General features: G+C 45.6%; 1 protein-coding gene and 1 long non-coding RNA gene across 7 annotated transcripts in view; both read left to right on the plus strand.

Annotated features, from left to right (window-relative positions):
• The window catches only part of LOC120896588 (Krueppel-like factor luna), a 302,013-nt gene that overhangs the window by 44,652 nt on the left and 239,510 nt on the right, over nucleotides 1-17,851 (plus strand). The window lies entirely within an intron of this gene.
• LOC120896594 overlaps nucleotides 7,403-17,851 on the plus strand; it is a 74,314-nt gene continuing 63,865 nt past the window's right edge. The window contains exon 1 of the long non-coding RNA XR_005738441.1: nucleotides 7,403-8,003. This is a non-coding gene — a long non-coding RNA (uncharacterized LOC120896594). The remainder of the gene's footprint in view (nucleotides 8,004-17,851) is intronic.

The raw sequence follows: 17,851 nt of genomic DNA on the forward strand, positions 1-17,851 counted from the left end.
AAATTAATGTAAACCATAATACAATAAATTACAGAGCCCGAAAGTAGCGGTCTACCTTTCTTGGACGGTAATCGATCGGAAGAGGTTTTTTTCGAACTTCTTGGAAGTGATGTAAGAAAATTGTGTTTTTTTGGTGCAGTACCTTGTTTCCTTAACGACCGGATTTAACGACGCAGTTCTCTCACACACACACACACACACACGTGCCAGGGTCGCCGTCTTGGACAAATAACGAATATCCTAAGCCCCTCAAGGATTAGGATGTTCGGCCAATCCTACGCCGATGAGGATGTTTATTCCGTGCTGGATCCTCAAACGAAGAAAAAAGCAACTGTTAGGCGGAATCAAAACACACCCAACACCCGTCTGTATGTGCGTCCGTGCGTCCGTGCGTGTGTGTATGTTACCCGTAACGACGCGCGATTTTTCCGGCTTTCTTCGCCCCGGACTCCGGATAAGCTTCCTCGGTGGCGGCTCGGTTACGCTTATCCTTGCGAGGACCAAAACAGGACCACCGAGCGAGAACCCCGCAAGAAGATGCGTTGCTGTGCGTTCGGTTTCATCGTGGTAAAGCAAGCAACATGAGCTGCTGTTGTACCCTCGCATCCCGTACGCATCCTTCCACATCTCCCATTTCCATATGTGTGCGTGTGTTTTGTTTTTGGAGGATGAGGCACCGCTTAGGAGCGGGTTGTTTAGAGGGCCGATGGTTTGGGGCGCACGGGAAATTGAATCAATTTTCTCTGCAGCTCCGTTACCGGTTGCTCTCATCCTCTCTCTCGCTTGATCTCGCTATCTCTGCCTTCCGTTAGCCTTGAAACCGTTTAACGCAAACAACATTTGAAAAGATGTGAGCCTGAAGAAGGATGAAAAAAGCACACTTGCACACGCAAAGCAAGCAGCATAACATAACACCGGATCGGATTATCCCTATGTTGATAAGGATTTTCGGAAAGGGCGGCAGTGGTAGTGGATAAAATTCAGGGTTTTTGGGATCGTTATGGGGATTGCTGTTATTTTTGTTGTTGTTGGTAGTGTCTTGAAGGTAAGGTGGAGAAAATCACACAAACAGTTTTCCTTTTTTTGCTGTTGCTGGTTTTGTTTTCCCCTCTCGCTCTATCGACCGAATAAAATGTGTTATATACGCATCAGAATTTCCTCTTGACCCATTCGTGCATCAATCGATAACAGAGCCTGCGTCCGAAAGAGCTCCAAGAAACCGCACCCTGCCATTACATCAAGAATCAATGACAGCGAAACGAGAGCGATTGGAGCAGAAAATTATCGAACAATCTTGTCTAGTAGTATCACATCACCCAAGGATGTTTATTTCCAAGAATTAAGATCAAGAAATCTTGAACCGCGTAAGCTACTCTTACTCGGTTGCTTTCGCTAATTTGGAATCACCGGGAGAGAGGGGATGAAGTGCTGATCAATCCCGACAGCAGTCGTTTTTCCCCCACTGCAAGTGTTTGGGGGACAAACATCCTGTAAACATCGCCACTTCCAACCATCTCTCCATTCCTCGAACGGCCTTGAACGGCCTAGTCAGTTATCTTGTCCGGGAATCGAGATAGCTTGGCCTACACTGCCCTGTTTCGGAGTAAATACATGATAAACAACAAATCCCGCAGACGCAGTACCGATTTCGCGCTCGAGCGTCTTGTGGTTGGGACTGTTCCAGCTCCTTTCTGCCTGCCTAGATCTGCTGCGGCTTTCGAAATTGCTTGAGTCGGCCCCTTTTTTCTGTTATGATTTTTTTTCCTCCTGTCCTCCGGGTCCTGCCCAATCCACTTGCACTGGGCTTACGTACAGAACGACAATGTCCTTATCGTACATTCAACTTCAGCAACCAGGACTGGCGTTTGCCCGCATGACGCCACTGCGGCTACTAAACCTCCCCCTCCGATCGCCCCGTTTTGGATGTCTCCCGAAATCAGTAAACTGCGATGCGGAACAAACGGACGGACGGATTTTATCGTACGTCGTAAGCCTGGCGGGGTGAGCGCGTTCTCTGCCACCGAGAACCGAGAACGAGCGCAATGGCCTAGAAACACACTGTACCGTTGAGGTTTATGAGTTTGAAGGTTAGCCCTGATTCCGTTTGCCAATTGTGGGAGTGTATTGTAGTGGTGTTATAGAGGGTAGGCTACTCCATGGGTACACAAACACATACAAACAAACCAGCAATGCAATCATGTAAAACCATGCGAGTAATGTGAAAAAATGATGGCCGAAGTTGTTATTTCGAGCCAGCGTCAGCGGATGTGTTCCGCTCTGGTTTGAAAGGATTTGCAGTTGAAGCTGTTAGAGGCAGAGAAACGAAACAGCCAAGAGCCTTCTCGTCAACTGCTCAACGGCAGGCGACAAAATGGCCTCCGTCATGTGCTCTTTCGAGTTTGCTCAGTGCCTGTGGAGATGTGTAGCATGTAAATAAATAATGCAACATTGAGTTAAGGAGAGGCAAGTGCACTGCTTGGGGATGATTGGCTTGGCTCGGTCGAGCGAACTGAATGACGTATGCGCGCGGAACGTCAAGAGATTATGAAGTACGCCAGAACAGAGCCCAATCCTTTCGGCATATGGTGTAAGGCTTTTATGAGCTGAGCTAGGAGCACTTTTGGCATATCCATATAAGTGGGTTATGTTATACTTCTCTGTGACTGTTTTGTTCTACTTTTTTGGAATCAGATTGTGCCTAAGACTCAATAAAGCCCAGCTCTACGGTTCTAACGCTACGCTAGCTACGATGGTACTCTCAGCACCGTAAGCAGCATATTACCCACCTTTAATAGGTGACTGATGATTGTGAAGAACTCGCGCGCAAACCCTTGAGCATTGCCATCCAGAACCGCCACCTTCAACCAATCCGCAATGACCGCAGGGCCTAACGTAGTTATCGCGCTTATTTTGTTCCATTTTTTCCAGCACTTTGTTACCTTCTTTTTTGCACACACAGGCAACCTTGTACGTTGGACCTTGAGGCGAAAATAAAAGTTCGCCTCATTTCACCTACCCTAATGGCGTGTGTGTGTGTGTGGCGTCCTCTGTTTCACCCGCAGCGGCATCTTTGCTTCATCGCTGTGAATGGCGGAAATCATCCATCCCGCCGACATCGAGCGTGGAAATGATTCTAACCGCAGGGTGGCACAGAGTTTCCGCTGATGGTTTTCTCTCTCTCTCTATCTCTTGCTTTGTCTCTTTCTTTCATCCACCATCTTTTCTCATCTCAGTCATCTCGTGTTCAGCTCAGTGTTTGGCTTAGTAGTTTCGCTGGAGCCGATGGTGGCTGCAAATGGCACACGCAAATAATGCCATTTCCATCCTTTCGGTTCTTGTGCCTCCGGCGGTCCGGTTCTCGCCGTGCTTTGATGGGAGAGGTACTGTGTGACTAACACAGAACTACACACACACACACCAACTGGAGCAAGACGAGTGGTTCGAAGAAGTGGCACACACACAAAGCCCTTGGACGACGGGCGGCACACCGCAAGGTGCCCGCCGCCGTGCGGTAGAAAGAAGTCAACACTTCTCCGGTACACCCATTGAAGGATATCATATTTCATCATCCTTTCACCGGTTTCGTCCTCTTGGCGGGTGTGCATCCTTTTCCCGGCAGTGCTTACACACAAGCAGAGGGGCGCAGAAGAGAAAAAAAATATCCATCGCGCATAAAAGAACGTCAATTGGACCTGGTCGTTTCGCTGAGGAGGACGTTGGTGACGAACGAGGACGCTTTGTTTGCGTGTGAGATGTCGACTTATCCCATTTTTGTTTATTCACAACTCACACAATTTTCTCGTCAGCTGTCTGTCCCTACCTCCGCGAACCTCCTAGTTGTCTGCGGTCTGAGGTGGGGTGGCTTTTTGTCCCGCGGCAGGGCACGGCTGAAAAGATTCACTTTTCCGATTTGCCGACGATAACCGGTGCCTGAAGATGATGTGAATGTGCGTGTGTGTGTGTTGGGGGACCGACCGGGCCATGTTTCGTGAAGACAGGGGCAATCACTTTCCACACGTCTACGCTCCGACTCCGTCTCGTGTGGTGGCCTGCGGCTGGTTAGGCATGGTTAGGCATGGTTGGCCTGGAATCATGATTTCTGCACTAAGAATGACGGAACTTCCACCACGCTCCATTCCGGTGAAGAGGCACAGTCTCTTTATTCTCGCGCAATACAATACGGCACGATGTACTGGGAGCGTATGTGGACATGTGTGAAGATTGCCCTCAAGGTTCTTGCCGGTCTTGATGATCTGAAAGAGCTCTTCCTTAGCTCTGGTGGACACTAGCAAGTGCAAAAACGAAACACAAAAGCGCTCACCATATGGTTCGGACGTGGAAGCAACCAGGCTTCCCCATGGCGGCACAGGAAACTGTGGATGATGTGCCGCTTCTGTGCGGGTCCTTACTCTGGTACGTGACGTTACTTTTTCATTCGTCCACTCTCTCTCTCTCCTTCTTCAATCATCCGACACCATTCCGGTTACTATCATGCTGGTTGTGTAGACAAATGGTATGCTACAGGATATAAAGCTTAATAAAATCACCCATCTTCTGCGATCTGGGTGAAGATGTCTGGACGATATGAAACAATTTCCTTACAGATCAAGATGTTAGTCGGTATAGTTTAGGTCGCATTCTGCACTGGAGTGGCGAAGCAATTACTCTTCCAGCGTCGTGCCGGTTTTTAATTCCCGACACGGCTCGCACCATTGAGGATCATCACGTAAACGAAGACATCCAAAATTCTTTTCCATTTTAATTACATGCCAATACCGGCCACCGACAAGCACTAAGCTGAACCTGCAATGAGAACTTCCTCCGATTGTGTTGACGGGGGTTCCGTTCTTTCCATCGTCTGCCCTACCGGTGTGATCATTAGATCGGGCTTGAATAATGATGTTAATTTTCTGCATCCTTATAGTAGTGTCCGGCAAAAAAGCTCGGAAAACGCCAACCATATTTAGCCGTCACGAAGTCGGCTTATCGCTGTGTGTTCCCAAAGGGCTAATGGAGGGTACGTGTTCTGGAGTGCAAAACAGCGGAACAGGGACGAAGAAGATGAAGACGAAGTTACGGTATCGGTAAGCCATTCTACACGGTAGGTTGATTAATGTGTCCGTGAGCCATCCGCAAGCCGTGACGATGACACACTTCTCTCTTTCGGACACTTGGCCAATGAAAGTCACGTTCCATGGGCAGCACCGATGGATGCTGGCCCGAGCCTGGGTGAAACTTTGCCAACTAATACTTTCTTGAAAACTTAATTTATCATTAGGGTTGGGATGTTTTGCTGCTGCCGCTAGGGCTACGGACAACCAGGAAGCGTCCCAGCCACTCTGGAGTATCAGACGGTGAACTTTGGAGACCTTCTGGACTTGTGGGCGCTTTTTTAGGGCCTGTTTGCTGGATGTTGCACAGGCAGCGGGGACGTCTAACTATATCAGGATCAAGGAGTTTTGAGGAGTTCTGTTCACAAAGACGTCCCCAATGTGTTTCCCCTTTTTGGTGCTGAAACGGATGACGATGTGCTCGCTGTGGATTATCCTCGTGTAGATACACGGGCATTGAACGATAAGAAATCAATCCCATCCCTACATTTGCAGCTTAAGTCGTCTTCGTAGCGTCTTTTGGGAAGACGAGTGTAGCCTGCTTGTGTACGGAGCTGGCATTCAGTAGCACCGATTACAGTCAACTATCATCGGCTTTTTGCATTCCACTTGGCAGGCAGTGTGACGCTTCTTGCAATTTTGTCCCAACCTCATCGAACAGTGTAGAATTGTAGGTCCTGATGCGCAATTTGCATTCATATCGCACCTTGCTCTGCCACGTCGACGGGCAAACGGGCTGAACTGGTGAGACCGAAATTACGATCGAAACTTTTTGCTGGCTGGCTAGCAGGACCAACTTCCAACCGTCAACCATTAGGGAACGTTGACTTTTGGTTGGCTGCCCGATCATCCTCGCTTAGTGTGGGGTGAATCGTGCTTTTGATAAAATCTTCACGAAACCTCGCAGCAATCAAAGCAACGTACCCGCTACGAGCGAGCTCTGGTAGCTTTCCCGTGTCGTAACCAACACTTCGACACAGCCGATAAGAAATCGCATTTTCTTGGGATTTTGCCGTTTAACCGCGGTCCGTGTTCTACTCCGACCGTGTGTCTCGTGTAGCTGCGGGTTCCTCGATAAGCGATTTGTTGATAGAATGTTTCGATAACGGTATGATGTCCCGGGGCCGAGGGGGTCTATCAGTCGAGAAGAAGGATCGCGTTCGTTGCACAGGTGGCGGTTGGGAATAGTATGATGATGATGATGATACGCTTACCCCAGTCGGTCATGTCTCTCGTTCGTCACGCGGACAAGCGTGTTTGGTGAGATATCGATAAACGACGAGCAAACACGCGCGCCCTGTGCACTGTGCACTGTGTACGGTTGATGGAGTCTTAACTACACTTTCAGGTGTTTTTTGTTGTTGTTGCTGTAACTCGTCATACGGGTGAGGGATGAAGTATGAATACATGAAGGTGAAGCATTCGTTTCGCTCGTATCATCTTCGTGGGGTAATCTGTTACACAATGTTTAATTTTGTCGCACTTGGGTGGACGCAGTTGTCTATTATTTTCCCCGTCTGGATGGTGAGTGTTTGCGAAAGGAGGTTCGGTAACAATTTTTAATCATTCTGTTTGCTTTCACGTCACAAGTGTTTCGTTGGGATGTATTGAATGTGAAGCAGCTACTTCATGATGTTGTTCAAGGTGTTGTTGTAAGATGTACATTTAAATCAAGACTTAGTACTTAACTACTACAATGAATGTTCTTGAAAACGAATTGTCATTTAATCATTCAAAAAATATCATTATTCTTTGTGTTCAGAGCTAGAATAGAAAGCAGGAACTAGTGTAAAGGATAAAAAGAAAATTTAATTTCTCTCCAAAATACTTCAAAATCAATAAAGAATTTAAATGCTTTCAACCACCCGTGGAAACGTTGAAGGCAGTGACCTTGGTTAACTCCAAAAATTCAAAATGTTCCTACGGCTCCCGTACCCATGTATACCCTCATGAATCATCTATACCAACAATTAACTTAATTTAAATGCGTACAACACAGCAACCGACAAGCACGCATTCGAGTAACGCTTGCAACAAAATTCAATTACACTGGCGTCAATGTACCAGGCACTGCACCGCGTTACTCCGAAACCAGTGTACCCTACAGGTCTGACTGCACCACCGTTACAGCCCCGAAGGTAGTAGCGAATAAATATGCTACCTTTTTCGGGCCACGCGACTACCCCGACGGACGATGACGACGACAACGACGACGACGACGACGACGGCCACTCATCAGTCTCACGATGCCGGCGCGCTGCTCATATGAATTGTTTTCGCCTTCCTGTCGCCACGAGTGTCATTACCGTCGAGTGCAAGGCGCTACCGGCGGTGGACGACGCCGCTTGGCTAAGTGATTTCTCAACAACAGCGTGAGTGTGTTTGTGGACAGTGAAGATGCGCCGCACGGTGGCAAGAATAATATATCGTATCGATTGTGAACGTGCATCGTGGGAGTGAGGACATGGAGTGAGGGCCCTGAGGTTCTTCCGGTTGAATTGTGACACGGGACTTTAAAGTCTGTGTGTCGGTGTTTGGTCAAACGAGTGCATCAGGCGACATGGACATTGCGGTCGTTGTGATGCTAAAGAATATGGCCCACCACGGGATGTAGAGCGCTGTGGACGGATAGAGAATGGCAAAAGGTCCACTAGGCGAACTATCAAGAAGGCAGTGAGACAGAGACGTACGAAGCGGGCGGCCAAGTCACGGATGCAATTATGTGCACTCACTGTGAATAGAAGGCGAGTACGTGATTTCGCAGTTTATCGCACTGCCATATAAATTTATCACCCAGACACCCACACATACCGACACATACCAGACGGCTGACGGAGTGTGTGGCCTTGGGTCCTTTAGGAGATTGTGCCCCGTTGCACTGAAGTTTAAAACGTAAGTACGAAGAAAAAAAAACCGGAAGCGTTAGCCTGTTTTCATTTCCACTCGGTTTGGTCCGGCGCCCGGGATGCCATTATTATTGAACGAAGAAAGAAGGAAACACATCGAACTACGAAAGAAGAGCGCAAAGTGCAGTGTGAATGATAAGCGGCCTGGCCAAAGGAACTGACCACTGCACCATCGCACACGGTGCTTGGTGGACTGGCAAACGAAGGAGGGCGCACAAGCTCTCGCGGGCACGTTGCAACTGTCAGCGAAGCGTTATTTTTTCTCCCCCTCGATTGCACTTCTCGGACAAGGTTTGAGGTTGGTTTTTCGTTTTTCGATCTCGCCACACCCAGCCCGGGCCTGATGATATTGATGCGGTTTACGTGCCGATTAAAATTAAACCTACTTGTGCTGCGAAAGGCTTCCCGCAAAAGCGATCGATTGGCTTTGGTCCATAATTTGCACGTAAAATGCGCTAGACAGCGCTGAACATACGTTGGGGTTGAATGGGAGAAGGAGCAAAAAAAAGGAGCGCTCCATTAATTGCTTTCGACGGATGGGTTTGCTGGCCCTTAGCCGTTCCGCAGCTCGTTACAGAGCTCGTGGTGGGTGTCGAAGGTTTTGGAGGTGGTGGCGTTAATTTTTGGCTGTCCGCTTATCGGTTGGTGTGAAAGCTTGCAACATTGCAGTTCGCTTTTGATGCTGCTCCGGACTGTGGGAGAGCGAACAAGGGCTAGCGGTGTCGAAGGTTGCAATCGTTTGTTAATTAACGTACGAGAGGTAAAAAAAGGTTCAGTTTTTGGACGTGGTAAGGTGCAATGTAATGAGCGGATGTGGGAGGTGTAATCATATTGCAGTCGGTGTGACAATGTCTGTCCAAAATGAGACAGAAATGGGTTCATTTGAGAGCTCACTATTACTGGGGAAGGACGAAAAAAATATGTTTGGTGAGCGGGATACAGTCTTGAGCTTGAGTCAATTTTGTTCAGTTTAATTATCGCATAACGAGACTCATTAATTTGAGGATTGTTAGTTTGAATAACAGCAAAGTAAAGAAATTAGGTCGAAGACTTTTGACAAAAAATAATCATACAGTGATCCCAAAAAGAATTAGTCAAGCTGACTATTTTACACAAAATTGGCGAATTAAGGTCACAACAGGCAAGGAGCGGTAAAGTAATGATTTGGTCTGTCAAAAGGACCATCAATACACACGTATTGCTAAAAAATAAGCATTAAAAAAGTGCAATAGCAGCTCAAACACAAAACTTATAAAAAGTCATTTGACAGGCGCTCAAATAGTATTTGTTTATCTAGCTTTTGACGTAATATGTGTAGATTAATTGGAATGAGTCTTGTAGGTTAAGGGTAACGAAACGTAAAATATTAGATTGTAAAATATAAATTGTAAAATATTCAACCAGATAAATACTCTTTTGACTCACTATTCATTAAATTTACTCATTTCAACCGCATATTTTTAAATGCATGTGATAAGGTTTTTATCAGAGAATTCAACGGATATGGGTAAAGCGTCCCTTTTAAATCAATACGGGTGTGCTTCACTCGTTCACTTTTTCTGTGTTAAAATACAATTGTATCACATTCACAGGTAATGGAAAAAATGTCATAATAAATCAATGTGGATTAGAGCAAGTATACAAATTAAAATCAATGCAATGACGCGAAACATAATCCTCATTTTAAAAATGCTAGTCATTCTCTTAATGTTCTAACACTAGTATGACCATCAAATTTGACAAATGAACTATTTCTGTGGAACAGATTGATATTAATATGATTTAAAATATGCTTAATGATTTATTATGATATTGATAATTATTATAATACACTAGACTAATACAGTTATCCAGCCACTTAATTAACGATTTGTTAAAAATTATTTTAGCTTTTTATATTCATGTGAACAATTTAGGGTTTTCGAAACAAGCTTTAAACAAGGTTCAAACAAGGCGACCATTGAACTACAAAATAACTATTGTTGCGATATATTCCTTTAATTTGTGTTATTGATTCAATTCCCACACCGAATAGCTTCCTTGTAGATGTGTCAATGTGTGCTTTGCACCTCGCTTCTCACCCCTTCCCTCTCCTTCATTTCCCACCCATTCCAAGAATGATTTGACCAACCGTTGTGGCGGTTGAGAAATGAATCAGCAACACACGCCGCGCTAACATTCTTGCCTTCGTCAATGGCAACAAACCCGTCACCGATCAAACCACCCCTCCCTCCTTCTGGTCAGACTGGCGTGCGATTTAATAGCCCAAACAAACCGCCCGAAAGGGACGTGACTTAGAATTTGCACACTAACCACAACGCAAAGCTGCCCTGAAACGCCCTCCACGGCCCGTACCCTCGGCAGCGCCAAAATGGCAGTGTGTGCAAATTGTGTGCGCACAAATCGGTTTTGCGGTTGGACCGGACCACCGCCGATCGCCCGAGATGCCGGCTGGAGATTTATTGACTTGGACGCTGGATTGACCGTGCACACCTTCGCGAATGTCCCTCCCCCGTCCTGATAGCCACAAAGTAACTTACTACGCGAAGGGATTGATCAGCGATGGGGGGGTAGTGGGAATTGATTTTGATCTGGACGCCCTAATTCAACCGGACATAATATGGGTTTGGGGTGGAATTTTGCCATGTGGCCGCGGTTTTTCCGAGTGACCTTTAACGCGGTGGCTGTGTTGGAGAATTTAATACCTTCGCGGCCACGGAATTAGAATGTCGTCGTGGTCGTGTGGGTTCGACCCTACTATGCAAAGCGTGGCGGCGTTCCGTGTTGCTTACAATCGAAGTGTGCGCCAATCGCAACTTAGAATCGGCTTGTGTTGCGATTGTTCTATACTTAGCCCGAATTTATCTCGCAAATCAGAACCGAGTGCGCTCAAACATCCAGTGCACTCCAGTGTGGTGTAGCTTCGGGCCCGCACACATGCAGCTGCAGCTGATAGCCATTTTTATTGAGTTGTTTATGGGAAGCTGGCAATGCTGGCAATGCCTCCGTGCAGCATGGCTTGGCGTTGTTGAAACGACCCACACAACACGCAGCGCCCGTGTTTGGCTCCACTGTCCGCGCACTAGTGTTACATTGTGCCGGAATCCCCGGGTGTTGGACTATTTCCACTTCCTGACTTGCAACGCAAAACCGGCTCCAAAAGTCGATCGATGCATGGCACGCATACCTCCCGAACGGGAAACGAGAGCACGCTGCTGGTGCTGCTACTGCTGCTGCCGGTGAAGCTATTTACCGGATGTGATTTGTTTCGCGTGCGCGGTTGCATTCTTCTGCCGGCCTCCCTCTATTCCCGCTTCTTTGGCGTTCGCGTGACTTTCTTGTTGTGGCGGAAATGCCGATCGGTAGCGCATGTTGTTGTGTGTCCGGGGAAGACAGGGGTTAGTCATCTTCCTTAGCGGGAATACAAAAAAAAAACCAGCCGGGGTGCGCTGTGATGAAACTCAACTTGCTTTCAACACAACGTCTTGCAGCCGGGTTTGATGAAATAAATCACTCAGCTAGAATAATATGCACTCGCGAAGAGAAAGCCTTGCATCCGGTATGGTTTCTCGGAATCTAATTTGGTGAGCTGTAAGAGGAGTGCGTTTCAGGCCCGTGGATGCTGATGATTGCCATTATTTGGCGTGCTGAGTGCATTTCTAGGAAGGGGTAATTTTAGTCGTTGCCACAATTGTACTTGGCTGTGTTAACAAGACCTTAGTTTGTGAGTGATGAGAGAAACATTGCTAACTAGTGCTGAATTTGCTCGCATGATTCTTTTTTTCCCCTTTCAAAGACATCTGACAAGTGATAATGACGACTTGTAAACATGTTGAACATTGCAAACATTATGTACAGGCAATATTATGTGAAATGTTTTCCGTTAAGCCTAAAGAAACGCATTAGTTTCCGGATTTGTTTATGGTTTGTCTCTAACCATTGACGCCAAACATGCAGCCCGGGTGCTCCATATTCTCGAGAAAAAGTTATCATATATTTTGCGCTTCTGTTTCAATTAGGTTTTCGGAATATTTCAACTTCCTACTAGTCTTGTGAACCATCAATAGATTGATAAAAGGGTCTTTCACGATACTAGACTTACTTATACTTTTTGTTTGGAATCAGTTGACGGCTGAAATCATGGGGGAAGGAGGAATTTAACTAGCTTGTGAGTTTCAGCTTAGATTATATCAGCCTCAAAGCGTAAATTATATTCGAGTACCTGCTCGAAAGAAATGTCAAAACGTCGTGTTTTTCATTCATCCTAAGGTGCATAAAAGAGATCAAAAGGTCGAATCTAGAATCAAAGTATATGTAAACCAGATGGTCTCTTAGCCTGTTTTCCCATAACAAAAGTGGAATGTCACCTTTTGACAGGACGGGTGAAAACTTTTTCTCAAACAGGCCATTTACTCAATCTGACGAATACACAAAACACTCTTCAAATCTTCATTCACAAGCAGAAGCGATAAAAATCAACCCTTTAAATACATACACCTTCGGATAAGCCCGACTGTATATTATACCCACTTTGATAGCTGCTCGAAAACTCGTATACAATGCATACATGCTAACCGGGTGAAATTTTAGCCTACGATTTAAAGGGAAAAGGACCCAATGTTCGAAAAGTTCGAAATATTTTATAAATTTTCCAAATCAAATCATAAAATCAAATAACTACCCTAGGATTAGTACGGAAAATGACGAAAGAGTTCAATGATCCTTTGTGTATCAAAACATTGTTTAACAGTCTAGTCAGGTCGATTCTAGAATATGGATCAATTGTGTGGTGTCCTCATACCGACCGCTGGATCAAACGCATTGAAAGTGTACAAAGGAAAATGACTCGTTTCGCGATTAAAAAGCTTAGATGGCCAAATGGTGACACGCTACCCTATAGGACAAGATGCTTATTGTTAGGTGAATAATCATTAGAGAAGCGGCGTGAAAAGGCTAAAACAATCTTTATGGCCAAACTGATAAAAGGAGAAATTGACGCACCTCGCTTATTAAGCAAAGTGAACATACACGTTCCTCGCTCTAGTCCTCGTTCATCGTCCCTTTTGTATGTAGATAGGCATAACACTAATTATGCGGCAAATGAACCGATATCAGCAATGGCACGCAGTTTTAATTCATTCTATGCAGGAGTTGATTTTCACACATCTATGTCCACTATTAGTGAAGGTCTGCGCTACAATGATCTATAATAACTTATGATATCTTGTGGGGCCATCATTGGCGGACAAGAATTATAAAATAAATAAATAAATAAATAAATAAACTTGGATGGAATAAGGACATTCAGACACATTTAAATGACAATTTCTCTTTCAAATGGAAATAACTGGCAACAGTTGTTCCAAAGACTTTAAATTTAGTCCAAAATTTTGTAAGAGATTTTGGAAACAGTAATCTTCGCATATAATTCAAACATTCAATTTTGTGTGCAATCGTCTCGTCATTGAATCGTTAAAATAAATAAAAACCTTGATTGTTGGTTCGTATATTCGTGTTTGTTTTTTCATGCATGTTACTTTTGCATGCAAAATTTGTTCTTGTTAAATTGAACGAGTTTGATATCGTTGTCTTAATCACCCAATACTTTGAAATATAATGCAATATGTAGGTATGTAAAAAGAGTGTGCTAAACTGAATCCATTACAATTAAACAGTTGAACAGTTAAACTAAAATACGCTTGCTTAGAATGACAAGCTAAACTTTGCTTAACAAAGTCAAATTACAATCATTATCAGAGCTCCCGTGCACGTTCACCTTCAAAATGACAGTTACCGAAGCTTACGAGCTGTTTGCGTAAATTTCCAAACACACCAACTCGGATTAAGGTCGGATTACAATATAAAGCATAAGCAACATTCTCTTCCCTTCCCCCAACCACACGAAAAGTCAACATCCAACTAATCCCTGTGCTGGCTTTTAAATATGCATACACAAAACAAAAACAATTAGAAACTACCATTCCCGGTTCTCGGGCAGGAGGGTGCACACTCTCCCACCGCCCGATTGGTGCAAAGTTTGCAATCAAATAATGCAGATTTGGCACAGCAAGCTATAGGGAGTGAGTGAGGGAATGGGTGAGCGCTAAAGAGAACACTACCGACAATACCCATCCACTTTGATTCGGTAGACAAAACTGACCAATAAAAGAAGCGCGAAAGCACCCCGTGTTTGGCTTCCGCAATAGCGGGCTGCGTCTTTCGCCGTCGAAGCGATCGAATTGAATCGCTTTCGACATAAGCCAAAGGCAAAAAGAAGAGGACAAGACCAACAAACAAACAAAAAAACTACCAAAATCTCCCGAACGGTCTGTGCCAGCTGTGCCAGCTTCACCTTAACCGTCCCGTACGGGAAGAGATCAAGTAATTACTTTAATGCTGCAATTTCATACAAACACACTTTAGTTTTGCAGTGGCAACTTTGCCCCTGCCCTGAGCTAAAGGGAGGGATAGAACTTTTGCGGTCGATTGTTTTTGTGGCTCCAGCGCGTTGGGTTGTTTTGTTTCGTGCGCTCAGTGCCGCAATGCTCTACGTACAGGACTAAGCGACTACAGCCCTTAGACCGCTGCCCCAAAAATTGCATTGCCCCGACTTCTGCAGAGGGCCACTGCACCAAATGCGAAGCCGGAGCCGATGAAAGAACCGTTTTATTTCGCTATTCAAATGAGGATTATCGTTCCCAGACATCTGGCGAGTGTGCCCGGCTGGCCCACTGAAGTGTGTGTGTGTGCGTTTGACCAGTTCGATGTAGTGTGAGGGTCATTATGTGCAGTTATGTGGAGGCATACTGTCGCGTATGAAAAGAAGGTCAAGAAAGCGTCCGCTGGGGTCTGACGCTGGAGTGGAGTGGAGTGGTGGACGCCGGCAAGCGCACAACATCAAGATCAACGCTCCGTCAGTCGCAAAGTGTGCCGCGAGATGGATCTTCATCGCTTGTTTGTTTGCAAAAGCGCGTGCGTGTCTGTGCGGGTAGTGTTGGTAAGTCACAAACGCGCCCCCTTATGGTACAGTGAAGCCGATTCATGCTGGTGATGAATCGGCAAACATGTTTGGTTTGCATTTGGAGCTTGTTTAATGTGTTGCCGTTTAGGGGTACGATCATGGGCCCGGCAGGGGCGAGGTATGACCTCGTACGCCTATCGGGAGGAGAAAATTGCATAAAATGTAAAGTTTAAATAACGATAACTATCGCATGGGTGTGAAACGTTTTAATAAACATGAAATAGTTACAGAGGCTTGATGTAGATTGATTGAAAATTGCATGTTCAGGGTTGCTACGGGTTATATTGTATTTGTTATTTTATTTTTAAATTAAAATTTATAGATGGTTGGCATGATAGATGGTTGGCGTTAAAGACGCTTAACAAAAAACGTAAAACTGTCCGTTGACAAACAACGGTTTCGGCTCTGTATATATTTTTTTATAACAGCTACTATCAGCGATTGGATATTTACATGGCAAACAAACAAGTTTATCAGTTTATTAACAATTTCAAAAACAAGAAACTATCCATAACAATTTTATGGACTACTTTCAGAAAACAACCTATTAATCAAAAAGTAGAAAAAAAAACATTATCTTCAGCATCCTACTGCTCCTACCGTACGGGACACTCTCTCGCCAGAAGCAAAACAGCCTAACCTAGCCAGCATCGCTTTCTACCGGGATAGTTTTAATGTAAAACATGACACAAGCTAATCCAACTATAAAATCTCGCTCAAAGGGACATAACTCTACCATACCAGAGGAAGGTGTGGGTGCATAATTGGCGCATAAAAGTACCCTAATTAGTACTGCTCGAGTATGCAACCGTCTCCATAGAAGCACCATAAAAGAAGCCCCAAAAAAGGCAGCAAAACGGTGCAGGGGAAAATGAAAAGAATGCAGAAAAAAAAACAAAATGGAATAAATTTGTAACCAAATGATATAAACTTCGTCCCGCCGATGTCTCCCCACAAAACCGGTGAAACCAGGTGAATTTGTTTATCCCCCGCTAGCAGCTTTTGGTTTCCTCCCGCTGGTGTCCTGTTCCGAAAGCATTCCAGCCATACTGTCCCTGGATTGGTTTGTAAATCGTTTCCCATTTATCGTTCGGAAAAGCCACCACCACCACGCAAACTGCAGGACAAACACATGCTGCTCGTACTGCTTCTTCGTGGAAAACAGCTCACCTTTAGATTGGGAGAAACGAGCAACGAAGAGATGTGGTGGAGACAGGTGGAGTGGAGCAGCTGAGAAAATAATGTCATGGCCAGTTATGTTAAATTATTTCCTTTGACATGTTAATGCAGTGTAATTTGATATGGAAAGATTTTCGGTTCGGACTTGGACCTGGAGTGAAGCAAGCCATCCGTGCCACGTTGTGTTTTTCGTACCAGTCTTTAGGTGGATGTTTCAAGTTTCCTCTTCATCAGGCTAATCAAAAGGGGAAACTCTGCCTGCAGGGGTTGTCTGTACCTGGCTGCTGTAATAGTGCTACCTGGCCAAGTTCATCCGACCTGCTGTACTTGTTACGATTTAACCAGTATCCTCCCCACTCATCTGTCAGTGGCTGCTGCCGACTTTAAGTTTCACACGGTCCTGCCCGGTGTTGTGTCACACGTACCCATGCCCCTATTGGCCGACGCTATGGAAAGAGGGAAAACTTTTGTGTGCAGGAGAAAATGAATATTTTTCCGTGCACATCCTTCCGCCCTGAATGCTCTATGCTAATGGAAACACACACACAAAAGCGGCAAATCCGGCTGCAATGACTCACCGGCTGACCGGTTCGTTGTCCGTTCCAGGGTTCTGCACATGCCAGACACAATGGCGGGTGTAGCCGCGTTCACTTCCGAGGGTGTGGGTGCCGTGAGTTTGTGTTTTTTTTTTTTAAACTGGACTCCACTTTTTCTGCATCTTTTCTGGGTATGTGTGTGTATGTGTCTTTTGTTTTTATGTCTCTGGTGTTATTGTAGTTCCGTTCCCCTTTGGTACCAGCGAGTACAAGAGCCCCCCCCACACACACACACTTACACGTATGGGAGGGTGGTAGAGCATCCTTTCATTATGCACTTTTCGGTCGTTTCGCTGCTGTGCTTTTCGTTCCGCCAGCAGCACAGAAACGGAACGTGTGTGGGCGCATTTCGTAAGGATAATGGCAAGAATGCGAACCGCCGTTGTTCCCGCACGAAACAAAGCGCTGCCGGGCAGCGTTAATAAACGGTGCCGCTACAGAGCGGCGCTACGGTCATTATCACGTCACACGACTGTGCTATGCACGTGTGAGGCCGAACGCCAGGGAACGCCATCTTAGCGTAACGGAGGATATTTATGGTCAGTCCGGGCCAGAGGGGAACTGGCTGGTTCTTGATTTACTGCTATTGCTCGACGCTTTTTGCCCGGCGTTTTATAGTCCTGATTACGATCAGGAGTTTCGCTTGCTCGCTCCTGACAACCTGCGCTCACTGGAGATTTAATAGAAGGAGCAACAAAAAAAAAACGGAAACAATCTGACACACTTCGGAGCTTCTCCGCTCGCAATTAATTAATAATCAAGCACAATCGTAGAAACGTTAATTGATTTATCATATTTATTATATCTGCCAAGTGGAAAGGTAGATCGGGGGGAGGAGCCCGGAGGTTCACGTTCTATGCTGCGTTAGAATCTCGCCTCGCGCTAATTTCCCAAGACACGACGGGGCAGTCGCAACAGCAGCAGTGGAAGGAACGGGCCTGCAATTAATTAGCGAAATTTTGATGCCATATTTACCGACCCGACTCCCCCCGGAGCAAGCCTTGACGTTGCGCCTATTCCACCCACGCAAACCGAAAT

Source organism: Anopheles arabiensis, chromosome 2, assembly GCF_016920715.1.
Source record: "Anopheles arabiensis isolate DONGOLA chromosome 2, AaraD3, whole genome shotgun sequence".
Lineage (NCBI taxonomy): Eukaryota > Metazoa > Arthropoda > Insecta > Diptera > Culicidae > Anopheles > Anopheles arabiensis.